At 35.5% G+C, this 27,083-nt stretch overlaps 1 long non-coding RNA gene across 1 annotated transcript in view; it reads right to left on the reverse strand.

The window, feature by feature from the left end:
* Positions 1-1,221: 1,221 nt before the first annotated feature.
* Positions 1,222-27,083, reverse strand: part of LOC120891923 (uncharacterized) — a 40,289-nt gene continuing 14,427 nt past the window's right edge. The window contains exons 3-5 of the long non-coding RNA XR_005736513.2: positions 9,463-9,561; positions 6,740-6,843; positions 1,222-2,004 (exon numbers count right to left, since the gene is read on the reverse strand). This is a non-coding gene — a long non-coding RNA (uncharacterized LOC120891923). The remainder of the gene's footprint in view (positions 2,005-6,739; positions 6,844-9,462; positions 9,562-27,083) is intronic.

Here is a 27,083-nt window from a genome sequence, read left to right on the forward strand (position 1 = left end):
ATCAGATATAATGATGTATACAATCTAAGCATAGCAGGCTGAGAATTTTCATAATGTAAAAATGTACACATTAAAAGTAGCCAGATGCATGCAGCAGCCAGAGTGGTGGGGGACCCCTCATGAGAAGCCTGAAGAACAGGTATGGCCATGTTGCTTTCCTCCCATTACTGTCCATGACTCTGAGAATGACTCCAGACACAAATACAAGGGCTATACTGTGTTGTTGTATCTGTGACCCAGTACAATCCACAGTGGTGTAATTGATCTTTCTGTGACACTCCCAAGAAAAGAAGTCAATAGAGAGCCCTGTGCGGGTAGCAGAGAGCAATGGTAGTTTTACCTAGGTTGGATCTGGAGGATGTTTAACTCTGGGTGTGAATGTTTGTGAAGACCATAAGTCTCCTTTTGCTGTTTTCTTCACAGTTGGCATGCATGTGATACAAATTTAGGACAGTTCTGAGTGGTGTCTGACTGAACTACTTTTAAAAACATGAGAATTTGTGTCTGTGTGTGGTGCTGGGGATTGGAAAAAATGAGAATTTTTAATAACAAATTTTAGCAACATAACATTTAAAAAATGTATCCATGGATTTTAATGAAAGGCAAAGGAGGGCATTTGAGTGCTAGTGCTATCTGGCTCTAACATATTGATTGGTCCTTTGTTTTTGCCACATCTTAATGGTGCACAGGTACATTAATCTCTTACCAGAGCAGGCAACATTTGAAATCTCAGACCAGAGAAAATCCAAAACAGAAAAAAAAAATGCCACTTTTCTTTGCAACCTCTAAGAAATTAAACCAAAATTATACATAGTTCAAGGTTCCTTTTTCCTACTGAGCAGTGGTGCTTTTTTGTGTTCATTGTTCATAGAAGAAACTAAGGCAGTACCTTCCAGCACTGCTGGAGTGTGGACTCTTGGCATGCTGCAGCTGGGAAGAAAAGACCTTGAGTCATGCACACTGGTTTCCTGCACACCCCCTTGACCCTGTTCTGTGCAAAAGCAAAGGCTTTGGGGGACTTTTTCTTGACAATTCAGCTTAGAGATCCCCTTAGGGAAATTTCTCTGAGTAGAAATGCTTCTACAAAGAGTCAGCAGATTCTCTGAAGCTAGAGGAGAGACTTGCTGTCTCTGAATGCCCTGAAGTTGCTGCTCAGATTGCAAGCTCCTATTAGAGGAGAAAAGAGCATTAAAATAACTTGAACATCTATTTTATTGGCAATTTAGGATGCAAAGTATTTTATTTTTAAACTTCTAAAATTTGAAAACAATATGCTTATGTTAAATAATACAGGTGCCCAAAGCTGGGTGTGCTCACTTGGACCTCAGTTTTTCTGCTCTAAATACAAAAACAAACTCCCAAAATTCCTAGGTGAAACACAAGTGTTCTGATGACATGTTACTGATGAACTGATCAGTCCAGTTGTTAGAATCTCTTTTTTCCCTTAATAAGGACATTCAAAACTTAAGATGCATTGTTCTATTCTTAATTCCAACAACTTCATTCTGAACATCTTCTGGGAGTCATACACCACACACAGGAAGAATCCAGCTTCATCCTTCTCACTCTCGTGCCCCTTGGAGATGGGCAAGGACACACTCACCATGTTTCTTGGTTTACCAAAAGGAAGAAGCCTTGATGAACATTGAGCTGTAAGCACCTTCTAGTTATCCTGATGAGCTTGCCCATGTTGATATGGTCAAATACCAGGAACTTGGTTTTATCCAGGATGGGCAGCTGCCTCTCACCTTGTGTTGTTCTGTTATCATAGGGATTGGGATCTGAATGGAATCTGCTCTTGGACGAATCTCACATCTTCTACTCTTTGTTGGAAGGCCTTCTCAGGAGGCATTGTGGGGAGGTCCTGGGGGCAGATCCTATTCTGGTGGTGGTGACTTCCCTGTTTACCATGATTAGTGTCTGATACCCAGATGAGTGGTAGAAAGAAACAAAAGCCTCTTCTTTTCCTGTCTCCCCAATCTCTGCCTCTGATGTTGTGTACAGCTACAAAAGAATGATATACTATATTAGAAAGGGGAAAAATGAAAATCCCAAGAAGAGAAATTGATTGAGCAGAGCTGGGTAGATGCCAGGGAACAAGAGATCTAAGGAAATATACCTATTTAAAACAGATACCTGTTAAGTTGTCATCTCTACTCCCAACTCTTGACTTGTATCCAAAATACTTCCCAACATCATTGAACACCTATAGTTAGATATGCTGCATGGGTCATTTGTCCACAGCTGCAATCATCATTTTTCTCCTATTATTTTTTTCTACTTGTACTTGTTTTAACACTTTCAGTATTTTTCATTTCAGACCAGACATCTTTTCCATAAAGGCCAAATAATCACTAGATTTTCAATGTATTCTAGACGTTGTTCAATTTTTTTATAATTTAGGTTCATTCCAGGAGCTTAATAACTTCATAGCAAATTTTGATATAGTGGCCCAAACTGGGAAAATCTCTAATTTTTTAAAGAAACCATTTAAAACCATAAAAATGTTTTAAAATAAACATTTTAAACTTTTAGAACTCTTTAGAAATGGCAGAGAAGTGAAAATTAAAATTATCAATACCAATTATATTGAAACAGTTTAACAATGTCAATATTCTTCATCCCTTGAATAGCTTTTTCCTTCTTTTTAATGATTTATACTTTTCTGAACACTTAGAAGTTTTTAAAATATAATTGGTATAATGAAGCTGTCTTAGGGTAGCTATTTATATTCTTTTCTTACTTAAATGCCTGTTCTTTGATGATTTGGACCCCTCTGGGTGCTGCCTCCATGGTCAAGAAAGCAGCAGGAAGGGAATAACTGTGTCCTTTTAGCACTATGCTCATTGACTTCTCTGCCAATTTCCCTCTCCTAGGAGATTGAGATCCATTCAGAGGACTCAGTTTTTATTCAAAGAAGGGTGGGCATTTTGCTGCACTACCCTCAAGAATAAAGCACTAGAAAATAGCCTAAACTTTGAAATGGCAATGTAGAAATCTATCTGTAAAATGCGAATAAAATCTCCACTTTTAAGTGTGGTATAACAGAAAGCAAAAAGATGGACAAATCACTCTCGTTGTTCCTCTCTGCTAATTGCATACAACTGCTGATGTGGTCAAGGATGTTTAATATCAAATGATACCATGATGCCTATAGAAATCACTAAAAATATTAGTTTACTAAGGACAGACTCAATAATTCTGCTTATTTACAGCAAATAGGCATATTTCTCCTACTTTGGAGAAAGCAAGTGCAATCTACCACATAAACAAACATGTTGTCTTGACATAGAGAAGATCATAAGCCTATGGTGAGGCAAAAGGCTGCCCATGAAGGGAAGCACCTAATCCGTAGCCTCATAGACAAACACAGGAAGAGACAAGGGCTGGAAATGGAGAGTGGCTGAATGGATTTGCAATTTAATATCTTGATTTCATCTATTCTCCATACCCAACCCTTACTCCAATGATCTACTTTCTGTCTTCTCAGAGCATAAGAATATGTCATAGCCAATAAAGCTACACAGTAAACAGCACTTTTCTAAGACATGCCAATGCTTATTCTTTCAAGACAATTTAGCACTGTGTGGGGAAGAAAGGGCATTTCTTTTTAATTCTCTTCATTCAGAAAGACACACTAAGCCAAAATGGTTCCATGATGCCCAAAAGGAGACAACACAAATGTTTCCTGGAATACATGTCAGTGCCTCTGTGCATGTCCTCTTTCAGCTGCGACATTGAGTGGCTTTGTACACTACACAATAGAATTCATGAGCCACATACAATTTCATCAAGATTCTAGGATAGTAGAAAATGTGATGTGTACTCCTTATCATCATTGTCATACGTAACCATATCCAAATCCACATATATCTCTTAATTCCAGAATAACCCAAATGCATTAGTGTTACCAGACTCAGCATGTAGAGCATATGGAAAAATTTGCTTCCAAATCTGCCCCAAACACATGATTCTCTAATTCTGAATCTGAACCAATGAAGACTAGGTATATTCAAATGGCATCAGTGGAACACAAACAGCTTAATTCAATTCAAGCTTTAGCTTTTTTTTGTTGTTGTTCTGGTCTTTTAGTTCTTATTTCCTGACGACTACTGACCTTTCTACACTTGGCCATGAACTAAATCTGAACTTCCACCCACTCACATTGTTTTTCCTTCTTCACTTTGATATCCAATAAATGATCCCCCCTTCCTCTTTAGTATCAGCAACTTCTGCTTTGCTTAGTGCTTCATGAAATATTACTATATTTGTAGTAAGATTTGTAGTCTGTCAAATCAGTTGTCATTAGCAATATGTGAGGCTGTGCCAATGGAGAAATGAATCATGAAACACAAAATGACTATAATTTGTTTAGAACCATGTTTGACTTGGTGATGCCATAATGATTGATTCCTCCACTCGGGGAGTTTTGGGATCTGGTTGGAAAGTCTAGATTAGCAAATAAAAAAGGGTAAAACAAAGCAGCATATTCATGAGTCAAGTGGCATGGCCCAGAGTTATTATGCAACTGAAGTTCATAGAAAGGGTGTCAGTGGAGTCTAAAACTATCGGGAAAACATAACAGTGGATCAGCCTAAGCCAGAAATGAAGAAAGGGCAGGATTGGGGTAGGTAAGATGCAGAAACACAATGACTATTCCAAGCAACATGAATCTTACGAGTGAAGGCAAAAAGGTAAAAACAATGATGTTGAGCTCTTAGGGCACTGAGAAGACACATGTGCATCTCTCAGTAGGGCCAGAGCAGGGTGGGGTTCCGGAAGGTGGTTACATGTGAACTTGAATGCATAAGGAAAACCCTGACTCTTCAGGGAAGTTTTAGTTTGGGAAGAATGCAAGGTTATTTTAGGCTAATGAACAGATGTATTTGTTAGGGTAACAGAAGCCTTTATTACAGATAAGCCTATAATCTTAGGGACTTAATAGGCATTTGTTTCTTGTTTATGTAAAGACTAAATCAGTTATTTCTGATTGGAGACAAGTTTTCATTTGGGTGGATTAAATAAATTACATCATAGCTTATATATAGCATTCTTCCAACATACATTTACTATAACCTCATGTAGCAAACATCTTCTAAGCACCTACTATTTATTACTAACCATTCTTGGCTGATTTTTGCAGATAGTGACTGAGGCAAAAAGCATTGTCCTTGACCTTGAGAAACTTCTGCTGGTGAGGAAGCCAGATACAAGACATTTATCTGCTGTGGAGCACAAAGGAAGTATTTTACAGAAATATGGAGGATGAGAGATCAAATGAGGATCTTTTAATGAGAATGAAGTTTATATCCAATGGGAACAGTTGCTCTACTAAGAATAATCACTGGAAATTGCAAGTTCAAATGTGAAATACCTGATCATTAATGTAAAGAGTATTACCTTCTACCAAGATTTTTACCATGACACTGTTCTTCAAGCTCAGGTATTTATCTATCTGTGTCCCCTGATGTTATTGTAGGTACCTATATTTTGGTGGCCTTCCCCAGTTATAACATGGGGATATTTCCTAGCAGACCTTCCCCAGTTATAACATGGGGACATCAGGAATTAGGACAGAGAGTGACTGACTCTGCTTGTGACCAAGTGTGTTTGTCTCTGAGACTTATCAAGACTATAGTATTTTCCTTTTATGATGATTTATAAAAGTTTCTTCCAGAGGAACAAAGGACTAATGGCTGCATGAGAAAAAGGTTCGAATCTTTAGCCATCAGGAAAATGCAAATCAAAACTACACTTGAGATTCCATCTCACTCTAGTTAAAACGGCAATCATCAAAAATACAAAAAAAAAACAATAAATGCTGAAGAAGATGAAGGGAAAAGAAAAACCCTTACACACCTTTGGTGGGATTGCAAGTGAGCACAGTCACTATGGAAATCAGCATAGTGGTTTCTCAAAAGCTAAAAACAGAACTATCATATAATCCAGCCATACCATTTATTTACATAAAAGAACTAAAATCAACCTACTTTAGAGATACATGCACACCATGTTTATGCCAGCACAATTCATAAGAACCAAGTTATGGAACCTGCCTAGATGCCCATCAACAGGTGAATAAATAAAGAAATGTGGTATATATATATGTATACAATGGAGTTTTGTTCAGCCATAAATAAGAATGAAATTATGTCATTTGCAGGAAATTGAATATAACTAGAGACCATAATTTTGAGCAAAATAAGTCAGGCTCAGAAAAGATACTGTATTTTTTTCTCATATGTAGAAGCTAGAAGGAAAAAAATAATCATAAAAAAGGACACCATGAAAGTAGAAGGGAAAACATTAGAGTAGAGGGGGAGGATAGAGATGGAAGGGTGGGGGAATATCAAGGAGTGAAACTGATCAATTGTTTTTATATAATAGTGAATATGCCGCAATGAAACCTACCATTCTATATAATTGATAAGTACCAATAAAAGTGTTTTCTAGGTCCAGCTTAAAATTATGTACTTTTAATACTTTGATCGAGATTGTAGTTCTCCTCAGGACATGTCTCTTTAGTGTAGTTTATTTGATACTGTCATACTATGCACAGATTCAGATACATGGAAGCAGTACATATACTAATTTGGATGTCAGCTTTGGTGTACATTGTACAGGCTTTAAAGGATGTCACCTTTAAAGCCTGTACAATACTCTTTTTAGCTATGTGGATAAGATAGTAAACCTCTCTGTGCCTCAGTTTATGTAAGATGGAGATAATAATATGGCTTACCTCCTTTGGTTGATATGAAGATTAAACAGGCTAATTCAGGGAGTTCAAACCTTTTCTATTTGCAGTGCACACAGTGTCTCAGCAATTCTCTTCTCTAGGCCACCCTAGTGAAGAGAAAAAGAAACACCTAATAGTACCACTTACCAAGTATGTCCGAACAACTTAAGTATTTATGTCCCAGCAGCTTGCAGTACCAGCCACTTGAAAATACAGTACACATAAATTATATAAATAATAGTAATAATAGTATTTTAATCTTATTCTTAAACATTGTTACTTATTAATAAGATGCATGTGTTTTCTGGGCATCACATAATTTCTCCAACCTTGCAGTCACAGTGGGTACTACCACCCTCACTTCCTTCCCTGTATGAATTTTCACCTGGGCATTATGTTTTATATCAGCAACTGCCAAAGACAATGCATAGAACACAATCACAAGGAATACTGTGATTGAGACTGTGAAACAGCTTGAGCTGTTCAATAGTGTCTAACAGGTATCAGGTATCACAGTATATATTGTAGGATTTGCAATATTCCACAGAGACCCTGTGAGTTCACAGCAATGCTTCAGCAGCACAGTTTGGGAATCACAAAGTTAATTTACTTAAAGTACTAAAAACACTGCCGGCCATGTACCAGTATTCAGTTAATCTTAACCGTTTGTCTACTTTACCTCTGATACCAACAAAAGCCCACAGAGCTAAGTTTGTTTTATCACCACTATCTTTGGATTAGGGAACAACTTCCAGAAGGTCAAGTGTGTCACCCACTGGCACCAGGAAGTGGGAAAAACAGAATTTTTATTCAAGTTTATCTGTAGCATACTGCCTCCTTTTGGTTCAAGACTCAGCTCTACCAATACATTTTAAACGTGAAGTTTCTATCCAAGTATCATGTTAAGAAAGGCATTTCCCCAACAACTAAAGACTGGCCACTATGTTATAATGGTATTAATTGATTTAATTTTTCTTTTAAAACTGACTCAACATTTCAAACATACTGAAAAACACAGAACATAATGTATAATTGCCGCCAAAATTTTATAAAAATGAACATTTTACTATATTTGTTTCAAATAAATAAAACATAAGTAAAGACCACTTATTCTTTCTGCTTTTCTCCCTCTTTCAAAGAAACCACTATCCCAAAGATGTATCATTGCTATGAACAATTTTGTTCTTTGACTATGCACATATATGCACATGGTATCTGCCAACCATGTAAACTGTGGAGGACCAAGATCAATATGTTCATCTCTTTATTTTCTTTTCACTGTTGTATCACCAGTGCCTAAAATATAGAATGACACTTGGTTAGACATGCTACAGATTTTATGAATGATTAAATAGAGATATTGTTTATATTTCTAAGTGTATATAAATATCACTATACTATATATTCTCTTGCAATGTGCTTTTTTGAACATTATGTCTCTAAGATTAATCATATTAATATGTACAACTGTTTAAAAAGGTATGTACAGCTGTAGCTCATTCATCTTAAATGCTATACAGTTGTCTCTTTATACAAAAATAGCACATTATCAGTTTCCCTTAGGATATTTATATTTTGATGTACTAAATTCAGCTGCACTAGACATTATTGTACAAATTATAATAATATTCAGTGTTTATCATGTTTTTCAGATTCATAAAATTTACCATTATAATAAATATAAATGTTGGTAGCATACATTGCTCAGGGAGCTTGACAATAATTAGCAACACTTAGAATACTCTGAACCCATGATCTAGCAATACTCTTTCTAGGGGTAGGTTAATAAGGATATGACTATAAGCATGTTCAATGTCAACACTTTTAGCAATAAAAACAATTGCCATTTTCTCTTGTCAGTCATTTATGAATGCATAATAAATGTACCTAAAAACTTTGTGGCTCAAAATAATCATTTTATGACAATCATGAATTTCATGGGTCAGCAACTTATAAAGAATATAGTTGGGGACCTTCGTTTCTGCTTCATGATGGCTGAAGTGTCAGCTGGAGGAACCTGAAGGCTTGGAGAGGGAATCTTCTGTACACATCTTTATTCACACATCTGACAGCTGGTGCTGACTGTTGGCAGGCACCTCAGCTGGAGCTGATAACTGGATAATCCACATTTGACGTAGGGTTGCTCACAGCATGGTGACCTAAAACCACTATGGCAGCTCAGAGCCCCATAGCAGTGACCAAAGAGAGCCAGATCAAAACTATCATTTTTTATGACCTACATTAGGGAATCACATCATAAATTCCTTTTAACATAGACACAGATCCTTCTAGATAAAAGTGGAAGAAAAATAGTCTCCATCTCTTAAGAAGGAGTGTTAAAAACATATAGGATGGAAAATGTAAGTCCTCTTGGGAAAAAAAAATAACATCTACATTTGTCCTGTCTTCCTCTTTACTTCCTCTTTCTCTTTTTTAAATCTCCACTTAATTCCATGAAATTATTTGCATTAGGGCCTCTTTATGAATGCTGTCCCATATATGTGTGATGTCACATATCTAGTGTGTGTGACATCACACTTGTATATGGCAATACACATTCCATACCCCTGCATTCTTAACTTTCTCTCTAATTCGTTCTATGTTTTCTTATTATATACATGCATACAATAATATTTTATCAGCCTTTGCCACTACATATTATTGTGTCAACATGTTCCCTAACTGGCTTTGCTCCTGAATGGTAAACAAACAAAGCAAGTACTCACTTGCCTGTTCCCGTGGTGTTCCTGCAGGCCTTCACTTGTGCTTATGTGTTTATCTTTCATGCTTTGGCCTCCTTACTTCTCTAGCAGGTTTTTCTCTTTCTGGAAAAGGTAAGGAATAAAAACAGTGTTTATTCCGTCATTATTTTGCTGTTCTTTGGTAAGAAACATACCTCATGAGGCACATTTCATCCTTTTCTCATTTATAGTCAATGCTTCACATGTCTTCATAAATTGCTCCATATACTCTAGAGAATTTTAGCATTTTCTTTTGTATTCTATTTTAATTAGACGTTTAATTTTGCTACATTGCCTTCTGAAATAAATTATCATACTCTTTACCTAAAACGTTACATTAGCAACAAATAAAATTTAAAAAAAATTTTACATTAACATTTTTAAACATTAGCTCAGAGAGCCTATTTATTTATTTATTTTAAGTAAACTTGCTTTTCTTTAGGGGTTTCCCTATGGTGTATTTCAAATGCCCTAAATAACCTTAGGGATTTTCCAATTTCATGAGTGTACTTTATACCAAGAAATAAGACTTTTAAATTATGTGTGTAGCTCAATCTTTTTCCTCTTTTTTCCTAGTTTATCTCAGATATTCAAGCTTTATGAATATTTAATTTTGGAAACTACTTTTTGACCTAATGAATAAAGTAATATCTCTTTTCCCTTTCTTACCACCTCTTCAAGTTCCTGAGTCTATTATACAGCATTGTTCATGTATTTCACCTCAATTGTTCTATTTTATTATATTATATATAGATTATATATATAACAAATTATATATAATAATTATATATATACTAAGACATTTTCTTTTCCATCTCCCCACTCATTCACACCAGCCTCATATACTCAGCAGCATTTCCCAATGCCCTGTATCCTCTCATGCCTCTCTTTTGCCACTGACAAAGGTTAAGATGCCTCAAATGACCTTCCCCTTTCTTCAAATGGAATCTTAACTTTCAGCTCAAATGTTATTTTCTTGGTATGAAGTCACAGTCCCTATTTCATGTATGCAGTGCTTTTCATGTCATACTGAATTGCTGTTTACATGTCTGTCTCTCCCACAAAGTTCCTCAAGGACTGGGCCCATGTTTTACTCATGTCTGTAAACTCTTGTGCCAGAAAAATATTTGTTCAATTCACTTATAATCAATGACCAAATCTCTGACCTTGAACAAGTTACCTACACTCTCTGGGTGATTCACTTTGTTATTTATATATTTATATTTATTAAAATAATACTATCTAATTTAAAGAGTTATTTTGAAGATTACATGAAATAACTCATGCAGAACACAATACCTGACACATTATTCACATTCAGTAAACATTTGACTGTTGCTGTTATGTATACATATATTTTTAAATATTGAATTTGATTACCCAGATCCTACCATTTTAAGTAGTGGTCATGAAGATGAATGCTTTATTGTCTAAGCTTTTCTTTAAAAGACTACTTTGTCAAATGGTCTGAAAAATGTTGAACAGATAGATTTGTTTACTATGACAATGAAATATCTTTCTGTAAAAAGACTGCATGAAGCATATTCTCTCTGAAACAGAAAAACCAGTTTGCAATGTGACATCATGAAGTGCCTACAGGAAGAAATACAGAAGGATTGCCAATACCCCCAGCCATCAATATGAGTTCTGTTTGACTCTGGAATGTTATACATCTTTCTCAGCCGCTATTCTATCACCTCTCTTTCATCATCTAAATTACCATATATGTTTCAGGCTTTAACTTTGTCATAATAGAAAGTTCAGACTAAATTCATTTATCAACATAAGATTATAATCCTTGGGTGTAAAAGAAATAAATTTCAACATCAGTCAAGTTTATGTGAAGTGTTCTCTAAATAATAGATATGTTCAAATAAATATTAAATACCATATCATACATACAATATATTCATAATGTTTTGTTAAAATATTCAATATCTCAACAATAATATTCCATAAGGATTGTTTAGTGTTCTTATGTGAATATTTGTACTTACATCTTTCTTTTTGTTCCAATATAGTTAACTAAATATAGCTTTAAACAAAAGTATTTTTGAGGATTATCTAGCTGGGGGATTCTAGTGAGAAAACATATTTTACTATCTATTTATATGACTTGTAGCATGAATTATCAGACTTCCCATAATGAATGCTTTGGCTAAAAATATACTTCTAACCAATTTCATTAAAAAAAAAAAGATATAGTGTTTAAAAGATTTGGTCTCTAGTACCATGCAAATGATCCAATCATTGAATTACTTCTTAAATTATCTAGGCCAACTTGTAGTGTACATATTTTACTAATTTTGACAATTGTTGTTAGTTAACTAACTGTAATTTACTTATGTTCAGTAATATTTTGCCAAACCATTCTACGCAAATACGGACATTTTTTCAGAACATGCCAGCTAACATAGAAGAGAACAGGAAAAAAAAACAGTAATGAAACTAAAAGAAGATTTCATCAGGGCAAAGTTTTCTAGTTTGTAGACTACAGCAAAATCCTTCATTATGTTACTACGAGTTTTTGTCAAATGGGGAACCACAAGGGCTGTTTTCGTTAGTGAGGGTAGGTTAGTACAGTTGACACTGTCTTAACAAACAATACCCAAATCTCAATGGCTTAACTGCAGAAAAGAGTGTTTCTCATTTTCTCATTTATGCACCATCTACGGTGGGTCTGAGAAACCCAAGAGAACCTGTCCTTGGTGTGATGCAGGTACCTCAACCATTGATCCCACCATCTGCCCTCAAGTTCTCTTCTACACCTCCTGCAACACAGAGGTGATAGCATGAAAGAATCTTACATGTACAACTAAACACTTCAACCCAGAAATAACCTAGTAGTTAAATATTCCATTCCATAGGTTATTTCCACTTATAGCTTATTGAATGATTTTCATTTGCCTAGAAGGATAGGAAACCCAAACATTGTTGAAAGTACTAGAAATGATATCATAGGATTCTGCACAGACCTTAACACAGTGTTTCTATGTAACAATTACTGCATCTTAAATTAATTCCAGTTTCAACAATACAAACAAGTTAGTCTTAAAGTGAGTTTTGCATAGGTAGCTTGGAGTCATGGCTGTGACACTACTGGCATTTGGCTACCTTCAGTCAGCCTGGAGCTTTGTTGGCACATACCAAGCCAAAACAGTCCACCTACCAGAGGGATTGAGAGACAAATGAGGAGTGGTCTCAGTCCAAGGGAACAGAGAGTTGGGAAGATCATAGTGTTTCAATAACAGAACAGTAGGCATTGGAAAAGAGGGAAGTCTGAGTAGTGATTAGTCGGGTGGTGCTTTAAATATGAAGTGAAAAAGTTACTCTATAATTAACTCTCAAAAGCACTGGAGTACATTCTTCCCTGCTTTGGGTATTCATTAAACAATTGCAAGGCAAGGCAGTACAAGGATTGATCTCCATCTCCCTCTCTAGCTTGGATGGTAAACTGAAGTTAATAAAACTTGTTACCCAGAAAGCTGTGAAATCAGCAGCAGAGCTAACATTGCCTGCAAATAAATAAAAGATAGTAGAAGTGGCCATAATGCCAAGCAGTGGCCTCAGTGATCAGAAGACACAGTGATACCCAGGAAATCAAGAGTAACTTGCAAATGATAGTATGCAGCAAAAGTTGAATCAGTAGCTTAGAAGAGGGGCAGTGACACAGCACCCACTCAGGGCACGGGGTGGGGGGTGTGCCAAAGCAGAAAAGTGGAGAAAATATTGTTACTATAGGATAACTGAGCAAAAATTTTGTCTTGTTTAGACCCACCTAAGCAACAGGGGCACCCATTCCACAGCTGCTGGGGATGGGCTCATAGCTCACAGCTGTCCCTCTCTAGAGAATTGCTGTTAGCCAAATGAGAGTTGTTTTGTCCAGGAGCTAGCGCTCTCTCTCTCTCTCTCTCCCTCTCTCTCTCTCTCTCTCTCTCTCTCTCTCTCTCTCTCACTCTCTCTCTCTCTCTCTCTCTCTCTCTCTCTTTTTTAGAGAGAGAGAGAATTTTTTAATATTTATTTTTTAGTTTCGGTGGGCACAACATCTTTCTTTGTATGTGGTGCTGAGGATTGAAGCCCGGCCGCACGCATGCCAGGCGAGCCCGCTACTGCTTGAGCCACATCCCCAGCCCCCCAAGGAGTTCTCTTGTCCCTTCCTGGATATAGCCCAGCCTGTTTTCAATAACAGACTGATCTGGCTGTTTTGCCTCAAGGTAGGATCAACTCTAGGTGTTACTCACCCCCATGTTGCAGGAGATGTAGAAGAGACCTTGTGAGCAGATGGTGGGATCAATGGTTGAGGTACCTGCATCACACCAAGGACAGGTTCTCTTGGGTTTCTCAGACCCACAGTGGATGGTGCATAAATGAGAAAACGAGAAAAACTCTTTTCTGGAGTTAAGCCATTGAGATTTGGGTATTGTTTACCAAGACAATGTCAACTGTACTAACCTACCTGCACTAATGAAAACAGCCCTTATCATTCTCCATTTGACAAAAACTTGTGGTAACATAATGAAAGATTTTGCTGTAGTCTACAAACTAGAAAACTTTGCCCTGATGAAATCTTCTTTTAGTTTCATTACTGTTTTTCCCTGCTGTCTCTGTCTTAGTGTCATTCACTGCTGTGCAATATTCTGTTCTGTTAATACAGTGTGATTTATCTCTTCTCTTTTGACATATATTTAATTTGCTGCAAGTTTAACCACTATTAAATACTACCATTATGAACACCCTTATACATGTTATTTTGTACGTTCGTGGGATAAAGATATATAAGTATAAATGAAATTGCAGGGTCATTTGATATGCATATTTATAGATGGTATGGTTTAGATAATGGGAAAAAAACAAGGAGAGAAATTAATTACAGTAGATGGAGTAGAGAGAGAAGATGGGAGGGGAGGGGAGGGGGGATAGTAGAGGATAGGAAAGGTAGCAGAATACAACAGTTACTAATATGGCATTATGTAAAAATGTGGATGTGTAACCAATGTGATTCTGCAATCTGTATTTGGGGTAAATACTTGAATCTAATGTATGAAATATGATATGTCAAGAGCTTTGTAATGTTTTGAAAAACCAATAAAAAAATTAAAATAAAAAAAATAGATATGGCTTGAATGTGTCACCCAAAAGTTCTGTGCTAGAGTCTTGGTTCTCACTGTGGTGATGTTGGGAGAGGTACTGGGCCTTTAAGAGGTGCATCCTTGTACAGAGTACCTAGGTCATAGTGGCCTCATCCTTGGAAGAGATAAATATAGTTTTCCTGGGATGCTGATTAGTTCCTATGAGAATATGTTATTATAAAAAGAGCCACCCTGGCCCATGAATATCTTTCTGACTTTTTCCATGGGATCTCTTGTGTATATGATTGTTTTTACAATCCACCATGAGGCCCTTCCAGAGGCCAAACTGGCCTCAGACATTTTGTTATAGCAACAGAAAACATACTGAGAGAACAGCTCTACTTAATATTATCATCTAAAGCAATTATATATTTCCATTAAAGTGTTCTCATTGTTTCTCATTTTTTTTTCAGTACAGTGTTCTATACACTTGATATTTTTAGTATCTCATTTTGGGACTAGTTTTCATTTTTGTGACTTTTCTATCCTTTGGCTATTAATTTATTGGGTTGTCTTTGTTTTTTGATTTATAGAAGTCCTCTGTCAGATACCTCACTACAAATTTTTATTTCAATCTGAGACATTGTTTTGGAGGTTTATATCTGATAACCAGATATTTTCATTTTAATGGTCAAATTCATGTTAGTTGCTTGTTCGTGTGAGTGTGTGCTTTCTTGCTAATGAAACCTGTCTATATTCAAGTTAAAAAATTGTTCTTTATTTTCACCTATATACTTAAATATTATTTTTTCATTTAGGTCTTACTAAATTTTAAATTTGTTTTTATATGATGTGAAGTACTGACCTTTTTCTTTTTATGTGGAGTCCATGAGGAGCACTAAACAATAGATCCTTTTTTTTCTTTTTGAAACCAACTGAGTAATAAAAGCTAAATTCAGACCAATAGAATTTTTTTAAAGCATCATTACTGAAAAAGATTAAGTAGAGAGGAGAAATTTAGATCTGAAGCCAAATAATCCCTCTAAGAGTTGACTCCTAAATTGGAAATAAAATTATTCACCCAGCCACTGGTGCAGGTGGAACTCTGACTCCTATATTGTGGAGATGTGCATGGATAAGAGCAGGTAAGATGCCTCTCCATAGACAGCCATATCTGAATAGAGCAAGGGGAATTGTGGAGCAGAGCATGCTCAGCAAGTTCTCTCAAAATCACCAACCAAAATAATCTCCCTCCTTTCAAGATGGCCACAAAGACAAGAGGGCAGAAGAGTGATTTTAGCTATAAGTCTTTATGAGACATAGAAATGCAAGAAGTGAAGAGTCTTCCTCTCTTAATATCTGAAATAACAATGATCATATGAACTTTTAAGTCACATTAATAAGGGAGGGAGGCTCATTTGTGCTGGATCATGTATAACACTATACAAACAGAAATGAGATTGAGAAAACAGAAACACGCCTTTTCAAGGTAGAACCAGTGAACTCATTTTCGAATTTCCAGTTCCAGTTCCAGTTCCACTGTAGCCTATCAGTACTCTATTTCTCAGTTTTGGATGGCTGAGTTTTCTTATTGTGTCCTTACTATGACTTGCTCTCTGTTTCCTAAAGTGAATTTATATTTCTTGAAACCCTATCATTCATATGTGTTTGCTTGTTTACAAAACTCTTCTGAATTCAAATAGGTTACAGAAAGAGAAAGAAAAAAAAAACAGAAGAAAGTGAAAAATTCTTATATTCATGAAGTATAATTATTAGTCTTTTCCAGAAGATTCTAGACTATGGATAGCTCTTCCAGTTGCAGACAGTGGTAGCTTACATTATTTATATAAGCTTGTCTGCTATAACAATAGGCAGAATAAATGGATATTTCCTAATTTTACTTCTGGAAAGAGTTAAAAAGTGAAAAACATTTGAGATGCCACAAATAATTAAATTTATTTTAAAAGGTGGATAAGAATAACTTACCAGTGACTTTGAAACTCATGAGTAAGTTGCCATATAGGAATGCATTAGATTAAGAAGAGTTAATACATCACAAACAAGTACATTTATTCTAGGAGTGCCAGAGTGTTTACTGAAAAATCAATTAATGTTGATACAAATTGGCAGAAAAAAAGAAGAAAAATTGCATGGTTATTTTGAAATATAGAAAGAAAACATGCCACTTTTTGCAACATCAATTGAAAATAAAAACAACAAATTAGATATGGAACTTCCGGAACTTTCTTAAAAGTAGTTATGGAATTCTTATAACAAACTTCACACTTTATGGATATTGAAAAGTTTCCTCCAAGATCAATAATAAACTTTTACTATTATTGATTCTTACCATTTTTATTCAATAATATATTGGAGGAGTAGCCAATACAACAAAGATGAAAATGAAGATATAAAACTGTGAATATTTTTGGATGACTTGATCGAATAGATAGAAAATGGCAGGAAAACACTACTAATATGTACTCAAACAATTTGAAATAACTGAATTGGGCAACCTCCGTAGATACAAGGTCAATAGTCAGAATCAATCATCTTATCTTTCAAATGGAAAATAAAAATATTAAAACAAAACCTAAAAATAAATTAACTAGAAGTAAATCTTACCAAAACAAAACAAAACAAAAACACCTCATGCAATTTACAAAGTATTACTGAGAGAAATAAAAGATGATGTAAATAATAAGCTCATAAACCATAAAACTATAAATTCTCTCTAATCAATCAATCAATATATATTTCAGTAATTTTATATATTGATAAATGAATTCTAAAATTTATATGAAAATGTAAAAACTGAGAATAGTCAACACAAACTGAAAGAACAAGAAAGCTGGAGAAATTGTACTACCAGGTTTCTACACTTAATATAAAACTTTAATACTTATGACAACACAGTTTTAGAACAAAGGTAGGCAAATGGACCATGAAGAACTGAAAATCCACAATGTATGTATCAGACTCAAATGATAAACTGATTTATTACAGTGATACTATAGTACAGAGGGAACAAAATGATAATCTTTTTCAGAAAAGATGAACTTTTCAATATGGGGGCTAAGTCATTTGACTATTCATATAAAAATAGATAAATTTTGCCTCACACTAAACACAACAATCAATGCAGAGGGCTCGAACATTTAAATGTGAAGCATAAAACACTAAAACTTTCAAAAGGAAATATAGGAAAGTATCTTCGTAACTTTAAGGTAGAAAAGTATTAAATAAGATTCTCAAAAGGAGAAAGAAAATAAAAATGATAACTTAAACTATAGTAAAAAAGCAGTCTGTTCTTCAAAAGACACCATTAAGAAATAAAAGGGAGCTGAGCATGGTGGTGCACGCTTGTAATCCCAGTGGCTTGGGAGGCTGAGGCTGGAATGTCGTGAGTTCAAAGCCAGCCTAAGCAAAAATGAGGCACTAAGCAACTCAGTGAGACCCTGTCTCTAAATAAAATACAAAATAGGGCTGGGGATGTGACTCAAGGGTTGAGTGCCTTTGAGTTCAATTCTTGGTACAACAACAACAACAACAAAACCTCCTATAAAACAATAGCAAAATGAAAATTATAACTAAAATAAGGACATACTGCATATTCACCAATATAATAAATTTTTTTAAAAAAAAACAAGCAGTGCCAAATATTGAAGAGAATATGAATCAAATGGAACTCCTATCGCTTGGCATAAATAATGAAAGCTATAGAGACATATTCAATAATTCTGCAATTCCACTCTTAGACATGTGTCCAACAGAAAGTCACATATGTTCACCAAAAGATGATTACAATGTTTGTGGCCACACTATTTACAATAGCTCCAAACTAGAACTATCAAAGTGTCTAAATAGAAGAGTAGATATGCAAATTATGATAAATTGATTCAATAGATGACCACCAATGAGAATAAAAGTGAATGTAACTGTAGCAACAACATGGATGAATTTCACACACAGACTTGAAATAGAAGAAATGAATGCTAAATAGTACAGCCTGTGTGATCCACATAAATTTAAAAAATTCAAAATAGTGACTATTTTGGGGGGTTAATGATTCAAAGTGAGGGAAGGAATTTTCTGGGTGCAGATGGTCTGTTTCCTTGATTTGGTTGCTGGCTCCAAACAGATGTCCTCACTTTGTTAAAAAAAATAATAATAATAAGTTATAACACATGATTTGTTTATATTCCAGTATCTATTTTATACTCCAATAATAAGTTAACTTAAAAGTATTTCCCAAAGATCCATATTCAAGTGATTCTGTATACTTATATTCACAATGATTCACCACTGAAAATTTCTTTTGGAAAAATCCTTTGGAAATATCACAACTTTCAATGAGGAATAGAAACAATTCCTGCAGTTAGCATTCTTTTTGGTCAAGTATACCACAGTTAAAAAAAAAAAAAAGTCAATCCACATCTGAATTCAATATAACTGAGTGATAATGGACTGTATGCACTGATAAAGTTCAAGAGTGTTGTTTCTTTCTTTTTTTTTTTTTTTAAAGAGAGAGTGAGAGAGGGGGGAGAGAGACAGAGAATTTTTTTTTTAATATTTATTTTTTAGTTCTCGGGGGACACAACATCTTTGTTGGTATGTGGTGCTGAGGATCGAACCCGGGCCGCACGCATGCCAGGCGAGCGCGCTACCACTTGAGCCACATCCCCAGCCCAAGAGTGTTGTTTCTTATCTGAAGGTCTTAAGGTTAATTTCTAGCTTACCATTTTCTAAGTGGAAATTGTTAAGTGCACATTCATGCCCTGGAGCATACTCAGCACTGTGTTTTACCATAACCAGATTCCCCTGAAGAGACAACATCATTGACCAACAGAGCTCTTCTCAGAGTCTCATGTTCCTGCCTAGATCTTTCCCTGGGTGATTTTTCATTGTCTATTAATATAGCTCCTTACAAATGTAGAATTTAGGTAAACAAATTATTTCTTCCTTTCATTGTATTGACACATTTATTATAAGGAGCTGTATGTGAAAGATTTAAAAGTACAGCTAGTTCTTCTTGAACCCTATTTAAATGAAAATGGTATGGAGAGGATTTGGACCAATATTCTCCTAACTAAAGGGAGGCATCAAAGTTCTTGTTCATTATACCTAAGATTAACTTGCCATTTTTAAACTGACTGTACCTTGTTATTATGGTCTGGATTTAGAATATCCCCCCAGATCTCATGTGTTCAGAGGTGGGACTTTGACTCTGAGCTTGTCAGTGAATTAAACCACTGATGGCTGAATGGACTGCTTACTGGGAGGCGGGTCCTAGATGAATTCACTGGAGCCATATCCTGGGCCATATCTTATCTCTAACCCCCTTCTTCCCAACCTTTCCTTTCCATATCCTTCCTCTGCCATATCCTTCCCACCATGATGTTCTACCTTACCTCAGGCCCAAAGTGATAGAACTAGCCAGTCATGGACCGAAACCTCTGAAACCATGAGTCAAAATAAATCCTTCCTCCTCTATGTTGTTCCTGTCAGGTATTGGAGTCACAGTGATGAAAAGCTGACTGCTATACTTGTGATGGAGAGATAATATCATATCAAGGATGGTAAGTTAAGGTTGGGGCACTCTAGGGAAAGTCCAACCTGATTTTATTTCAGGCACAATGTAATTAAGCACAGTTCATTCAAAACTAGCAAGAATGGTCTCCGGAAAAAAATGAAGATTTTTTTCCTTTCATGTCATTACTTGGCTCTAGGTTAAATCCACATGAAGGTTTTCAGGATTTTGTAAAATCTTTACAAAGTAGATAAACTTCAAGATAACATTTATAAAAATGTCTCCAAATTTTATTTATTTTGTTAAAATGCTATTATCATTATAGTAGCTCTTGTCTACATATTTGGAGTATAACATTAATAGAAAGCACTGACAAATTTTTCCATAATTATGAGCCAAATTATCCTTAAACCTAATATGAATAAATCTGAAACTATCATAAAATATTTTTATGGCCTTTTGTGATTTGAAACCTGTTCTTCAGTGCAAAGTAGAAAAACAAAATATATTTTTACATATGTTTACTTTATAAACACATCACATCATAATTTTCTTTTCTGTGATGCTAAAACACCACTGTGTAAAATATTTCATTAACTTTACAGTTACAAATGGAACCAATTTAATCTTTTATATTTAGCCACAACATTTATAAAAGTATGCACAGAAAACTAACACAGAACTATTCTGTCTAGGCGTTGAATATATTGCTATGAATAGATATTTATTTATTCACTTATTTAAGGCTTGAGAGTATCCTATACATAGGTGGGAATTGAGAAAACTGCAATCTCTATCTACAGTGGGAGACAAATGTGCAAAGAGTCAAGGCCAGTGTGTTAACATAAGGCTATGGAGTTGCAAAGATCAAGTGCCCTAGGGGAATTCCAGGAGTATCAGTCTCCAGGGCACCAGGAAATCTGCTCACAGGGCATTTTCAATGTAACCCCAAGCCAGCAACCTCTCAGGGAGTCTAACCTGATGTGTGGGTTCTCCTCAGGATTCTCTCTGGTACTCTTCAGAGTGCAACGAAGTGCACATCCACCTCTCAGCAGCTCCTCAGCACAACCAATAAGCTGGTACTTGTACCCATATTTGCAGCAGGAATTCCAGGAGGCCTCAACGCAGATTAATGTACAGGTATTAAGTACCTGAGTCATCACTTCAGTTGGCTCTTACTGGAAATTAACAAAAAAACTACAGTGGAGCTACAGAGCCAGGAAGAATTGAGGCTTTTGTTCTTGTATTATAATTCAGGGCAATGGAGTGTATTAAATTATATTTTTGCTTTAACTACTTTTGTCTACCATAACACTAAAGAAAGCCTTTGATCTGTTTCAGAAGTAAATGACACCTTCAGATACCATATTCTCACTAGATGGAGAGTTTCAAGGTTCTACCTGGGAGTAACCACACAGGAATTGAGCTGACCCTGTAGTTGAACATTACTCACAGCACATTCACAATACAATTCCTTATTAGAATTAAAAGTTAGCTGCTACATTTAAAAGGGCACAAGAGGTAAATAAATATTTATATATTTATATGTATCATAATATATGCATAAATATATAATTGCCATTCAGTGAATACTTTCTGGTATATAAAATGCTCATTTATTTTACCTGTGTGGTAAGAAGTATCCAACTTTATTGGTGGAAGCTGAGGTTCAAGGATGTTTTAAAATTCCTATAGCAAACAGTGCATCTAGAATTTGAATGGAGCTCTGTTTGGCTATAAAAACCACATACTCTCCCTAAGTATTGACCACTGTCCAGTCTACGACAGGATTTCTCTTACGGAGATCAATGGAGTAATAAAATTAGAATCACCTGGAATGCTCCTCAAAATATAGTTTCCTGATCTCTGTCCCAGAATGACCATAATTTTAATAAATTGCTGAACTGATTCTTACCCAAAGTTAAAATTTGAGGCCTAAGCTAAACATTTTTTCTTTAAAATTGCTCAATACATTTAAATTTAGCTCACTATATTTATTTAGATGTCTGTCAATTTGACTTCTCTTCTTTCCAGAAATACAAATATTATTAAAAATTTCAAAACATCAAACCACTTAATCACTATTTTCATTGTGATTCTCAGATATACAAGTAAAGCCTTAGAAGTTTTCCTTCAAAATATTTTAAAAAGCTGTTATTGAAAAAGATTAAAATGGATGACCTAAGGAACACAAATAGTTTTCTTGGACATCTGCCAGTTATATTTGCCCTTAATAGCAGAACTTGGCATTGGGTTAGCCAGGACATACTTCTGTCGAGTTTTCATATATTGATACTTAATTTTAAACATATCCTTGTATGTGATTGTCACTTTCTGGTAAGTCTGGCTCCCTTAAAGCAATAGGGAAAAACCTAAAATATCCCAAACTGGCTCTCTTCTCATGAATTTTATTAGAAGATTAATGAGACAAAATTTATTGATATGTAATCATTACAAAATAACTCTTCAATTTAATGATAATGCGTAAAAGTATTGAAAGAGAGAAATTTAGTATGTTTTGAATGTTGGGCATTTTAGTGAGTAAGATATATATGTGTGCGTTTGTGTGTGTATCCTCTTGTATTAGCTTTCCTAAAATTGTGTTATATGGATATTATAATCAATATTTTTAAAATAAATTTTGTGTTTGAGTTTTACAACATGAAGTAGTGGGAGATACACACACACACATACACACACACACACACACACACACATATATATTTATATCTTTCATCTCACATAGTTACTTTTTTGTGCAAAAGCAGCAACAATCTATTTATTTAACAAAAATTCCTAATGTAATACAATTTTATAATTGGTGTTTTGAAGGCAATGAAATCTCATGAAGTAGTAGTGAGGAATATGTATATTTATATAAAATCATTACTCAGTTGTAGCAGTAATGGTCCTTTTCCAAATACCCAGTCAAATAAAATGTGATGGGGTTTCAAATCCAGTTTGTTCATATCCAATTACACCTTTGTTCCTTCTGCCAAAACACAGGGTTTCCTCTTCCTCTCAAAAAAGAAAGAAAAATCCTGCAGAGCTGCCCCTTTAGCTCCCATTCTCAGTGCCCTGAATCCACAAACTGAAGATGGGGGAGGAATTGTAGCTTAAAATAAAGTAAATTTTTTTCTTAAAAAAAATGAGAAAAGAAAAGAAAGAAAGCAAAGATGAGAAAGAAATCCAGAATGGACTGATTACTCAGTAATCGAGAAACAGGAAAGGTAAATGGAATATTAAATTGAACTTTGGGGCTCTAATGAATAGTAAATCTCTTTTCCCACCAAACTAAAAAAGAATTTTAAAAACTCCATTTCAATATCAGAATAGAATGAGTCTTCATTTAATTCTTCAATAAGACAAATCACCACAAATTTTCACTGAGCTACTCTAAGAGGAGAATTACCTGAGGGCAGGGTGAGATGAAACAGGAAAACCCCAGGTGTGGGGCACTCTGAAGCACTGCTCCCAGCAGTAGGGAGAACTGTAAGCCTCTGGAAAACAATAGGGCAATAAAGTCCAGTGGCATGTGTATTGAGTGATGAGGGTAAGGAGGATTTGGCAAGGATGCCAACAGCTTCTGCAATGAGTGACTTCGGGCAGAAATTCAGGAAGAGGGTTGTTGTAGGCACAGGTATAAAGAAATGTTCCAAATTCCTTGTTTGTGGAGTCATCCACAGAACTTCCCATAAAATAGTTACTACCCTGCTGCCCTCTATTTTAGTAAAAACACAGAAGTGGGTGGAAAAGTCACAGAATGATGGAAATGTTAAACATTTACAACTTACAAAAAAAAAAAAATCTTGAAAGACCATGATATACAGGAGAAGAAACTGAGGCCCAGAGAAACTAAATGTGCTGCCCACAGTTATAAGGATGGTTAGTGGTCACTCAGCCTAGAACCCAAGTCTCAACTCCATTTTAGACCTTTTTATGCTATACATGGCATTGTTATCCTAGGTACCTAGAATGACCACAACTCTAATTTTCAAAATAAAAGAACAAGGTTACACTGAATTCTAGAATTTCCCTGAGCAAAACTGAAGTTGTTAGGATCTTCGAGAAAGACCCTAAGAGTGATCATAGGTCCATAGCAGTCTGTACACATCTTTCTCATTTATTATCTGATAGAACCAATTATTCTCACATTGCCATTTTAAAATAAGTACTTACAAAGGATTTTAACTTCTCTTAACAGGAAGTGAAAGTAAATAATATTTTTCTACCTATTTGGTTGCTTCCTTTGGTTTTTGCTCAGATGGCCCTTTGGCGGTGAAGCTTTCCTCCAACACCCACTTTAAAGTCATAAATAACACCCCAAATCCCTGCCTCCCCTGGCACTTGCTGCTCCCTCTACCCACCTTCCTTTTTTTCCCCTCCAAGGCAAGTATTTCAACCTGACACAGGATAATGTACTCTTTGTTATTCCTTGAACCAGAGTAGAAGCTCTGTGAGGGCAGGCATTGCTGTGCCCTGAATGACTAAGTGCATGGCACATTGGAACTCGGCAAAGATTTGTTGAACGATTATACAAATACAAAAAACCAAATGAGTTTTTAAACTATCTCTAAATAAATATTAGATAAACATTTGAATTTTTCACTTTCCTTCAGTATATTTATTTTAATGTAAGGTACAAACAAAAATAAAGATAGTACTTAAGAACAAATCCCAAAGAGCATTTTGATATGGTTTTTCAAAGAAATTAGCTGTTATAACACTTGAGTGATGTTAAATGTATCACTTGTGCTTCCTTTAAAATTTGAGTTTTATTTCAATTTTTCTTCATGGATGTACCAGAGACGTTGTTTATCCTAAGATGGGATTATTAAACTTTTCAGAAATAACCAGAAACTTCTCAAAGTCTAAATATTTTTAAATACCTTACTGATTTACTACTTTCCTTTACAAAAGTTGTTGATCTTCTGCCAGTTATAAAAGGGGATTATCTAACCATCTAGAAAGATCTAGTTATAGTCACTCCAAGTGAATCTATATAGAAATTGCATCGTTAAAACAATGACAAAGATAACACTATCTGAACGCTTTGAAAAGATAACCAGGTCTGTCAAAAGGAAAAAAAATGAGGGAGAGAAAGAGAAGAAGGAAGAAAGGAAGAAAGGAAGGAAGGAAGGAAGGAAGGAAGGAAGGAAGGAAGGAAGGAAGGAAGGAAAGAAGGGAGGGAGGGAAGGAAAGATAAGTAAGGTGCATTATGTGTATAAGCAAAAATAACCAAAATGGTTTTGGCACCATAACTAAAATACAAATAACCAGGACAAAGCAGACCTCAAACAGATCAGCAAGCTCTCCTTTATTCTGAATTAATTAGGCACAAGAGGGCTCATTTGCTGGGTATGGAAATGGCCTTCAGGTTACAGAATGAATCTGAGTTTTATAGTTTACAACGAGGATGCATTAATCATTGGAGTGTAGATGTGCTGTTCAGACAGTCAGGAACCTAGTTGTGCAGGTTAAAATTTCAACTCAGAAAGGCAGTTGTAAAAAGTTTGAAATTCTTTGTCACTGGGAAAAGCTCAGAACTTGGTGTTGACTGCTTATCTTCCTTCCTTTGGGACCCATTCATCACCTAGAGCTTCACTATTTGCTTTTCTCCTTCCAGGACTCATCAGCAATGGGAAAGGGTAAAAGCCCAGCACCCAGTGTTTCAGTATCTACCTCCTCCCTCAGGATCCACTGTGGTTGGGAAGGGATGAATGTTTGCTTTTGGTGGAGATGCTGGGGATGAACCCTGGAAAGGATGAAAGTTTGCTTTTTCCCTTGAGGCTGCTTTATAGGAATATTATTTTCCATAACACTTCACTGTGACCTTGTGGTCCACATGATCTAGGTTGCATGGTATGTTTCTCAGTTTGCCCCATCTTCTACCCATGACCTCTGTACCAGTTTTACTATCCATCTGTTTACTCTCAAAAAACTTATTTTGGTGCCTTGTACAGAGGCACATGCCTGTGGTTCCAGCAACTCAGGAGGTAGAGGTAGGAGGAACTCAAGTTTGCCTCAGCAACTTATCAAGATCCTGTCAAAAAGTGCTGGGAATATAGATTATGGTAACTCATCCCTGGGTTCAATCCCTAGTACTATTTAAAAAACAAACAAACAAACAAACAAACAAAAAACCCTGATTTTTGAGTTGAGGCTGGGGTCTGCTATAGCTCAGTGGTAGAGTGCTTGCCTAGGCATTGGGTTCAATTCCCAACACCACCCCCCCCAAAAAAAAAGTCTAGCTTAATGTAATTCCCTCAATTTGAAGAACTTGAGAAGTTAACTGAAAAGTCAGCTAGGAGAAGTATATCCTTGTCAGGAATCAGAAATGAAGCAATTTACTCAGTGTGAGTATTGAATTGATCATGTTTTTAACATTCTTTTCAGAAGCCGTATTCTAGCCATACACTAGTATTGGCAATATGTAAAACAGTGGATGTGTAACTGATGTGATTCTGTAATCTGTCTATGGGGTAAAAATGGGAGTTCATAACCCACTTGAATCAAATGTGTGAAATATGATATGTCAAGAACTATGTAATGTTTTGAACAACCAATAATAAAAATTTAAAAAAAACAAGCAAAACTTAACAGAGAAGGTAAAGTTGGTGCACCCTTTCATCTAACTAGTTACCAAGTGACTCCAGTTGTAAATATCTCTAAAATCCATCCAATCCTAGATCTATAGTGGTTCATCTATTGATCTCCTCCCTAAAACCAATTACCTCCCCACTGCTTTCCTCCACCCACCCAAATGTAGCTAAACCAACTTTATAAATGGAAATCTGCGTGTTTTCCCTTCTGATTAAAATACTTGACAGCTTTCCCATTCTCTTAAAGTTCAAATTCCTTAAATTGGCTTTAAAATGTGCTCAAGATTTTGTTCTCTTATTATCTGGACTTACTCTTAAAATATTGTTTTAATCTTATGTTCTTTAAACCAATAAATACTCTGTTTGTGTATAAATAAAAGAAGCCATTTCAAATGAAAAATGACC

This window comes from Ictidomys tridecemlineatus, chromosome 2, assembly GCF_052094955.1.
Source record: "Ictidomys tridecemlineatus isolate mIctTri1 chromosome 2, mIctTri1.hap1, whole genome shotgun sequence".
Taxonomy (NCBI): domain Eukaryota; kingdom Metazoa; phylum Chordata; class Mammalia; order Rodentia; family Sciuridae; genus Ictidomys; species Ictidomys tridecemlineatus.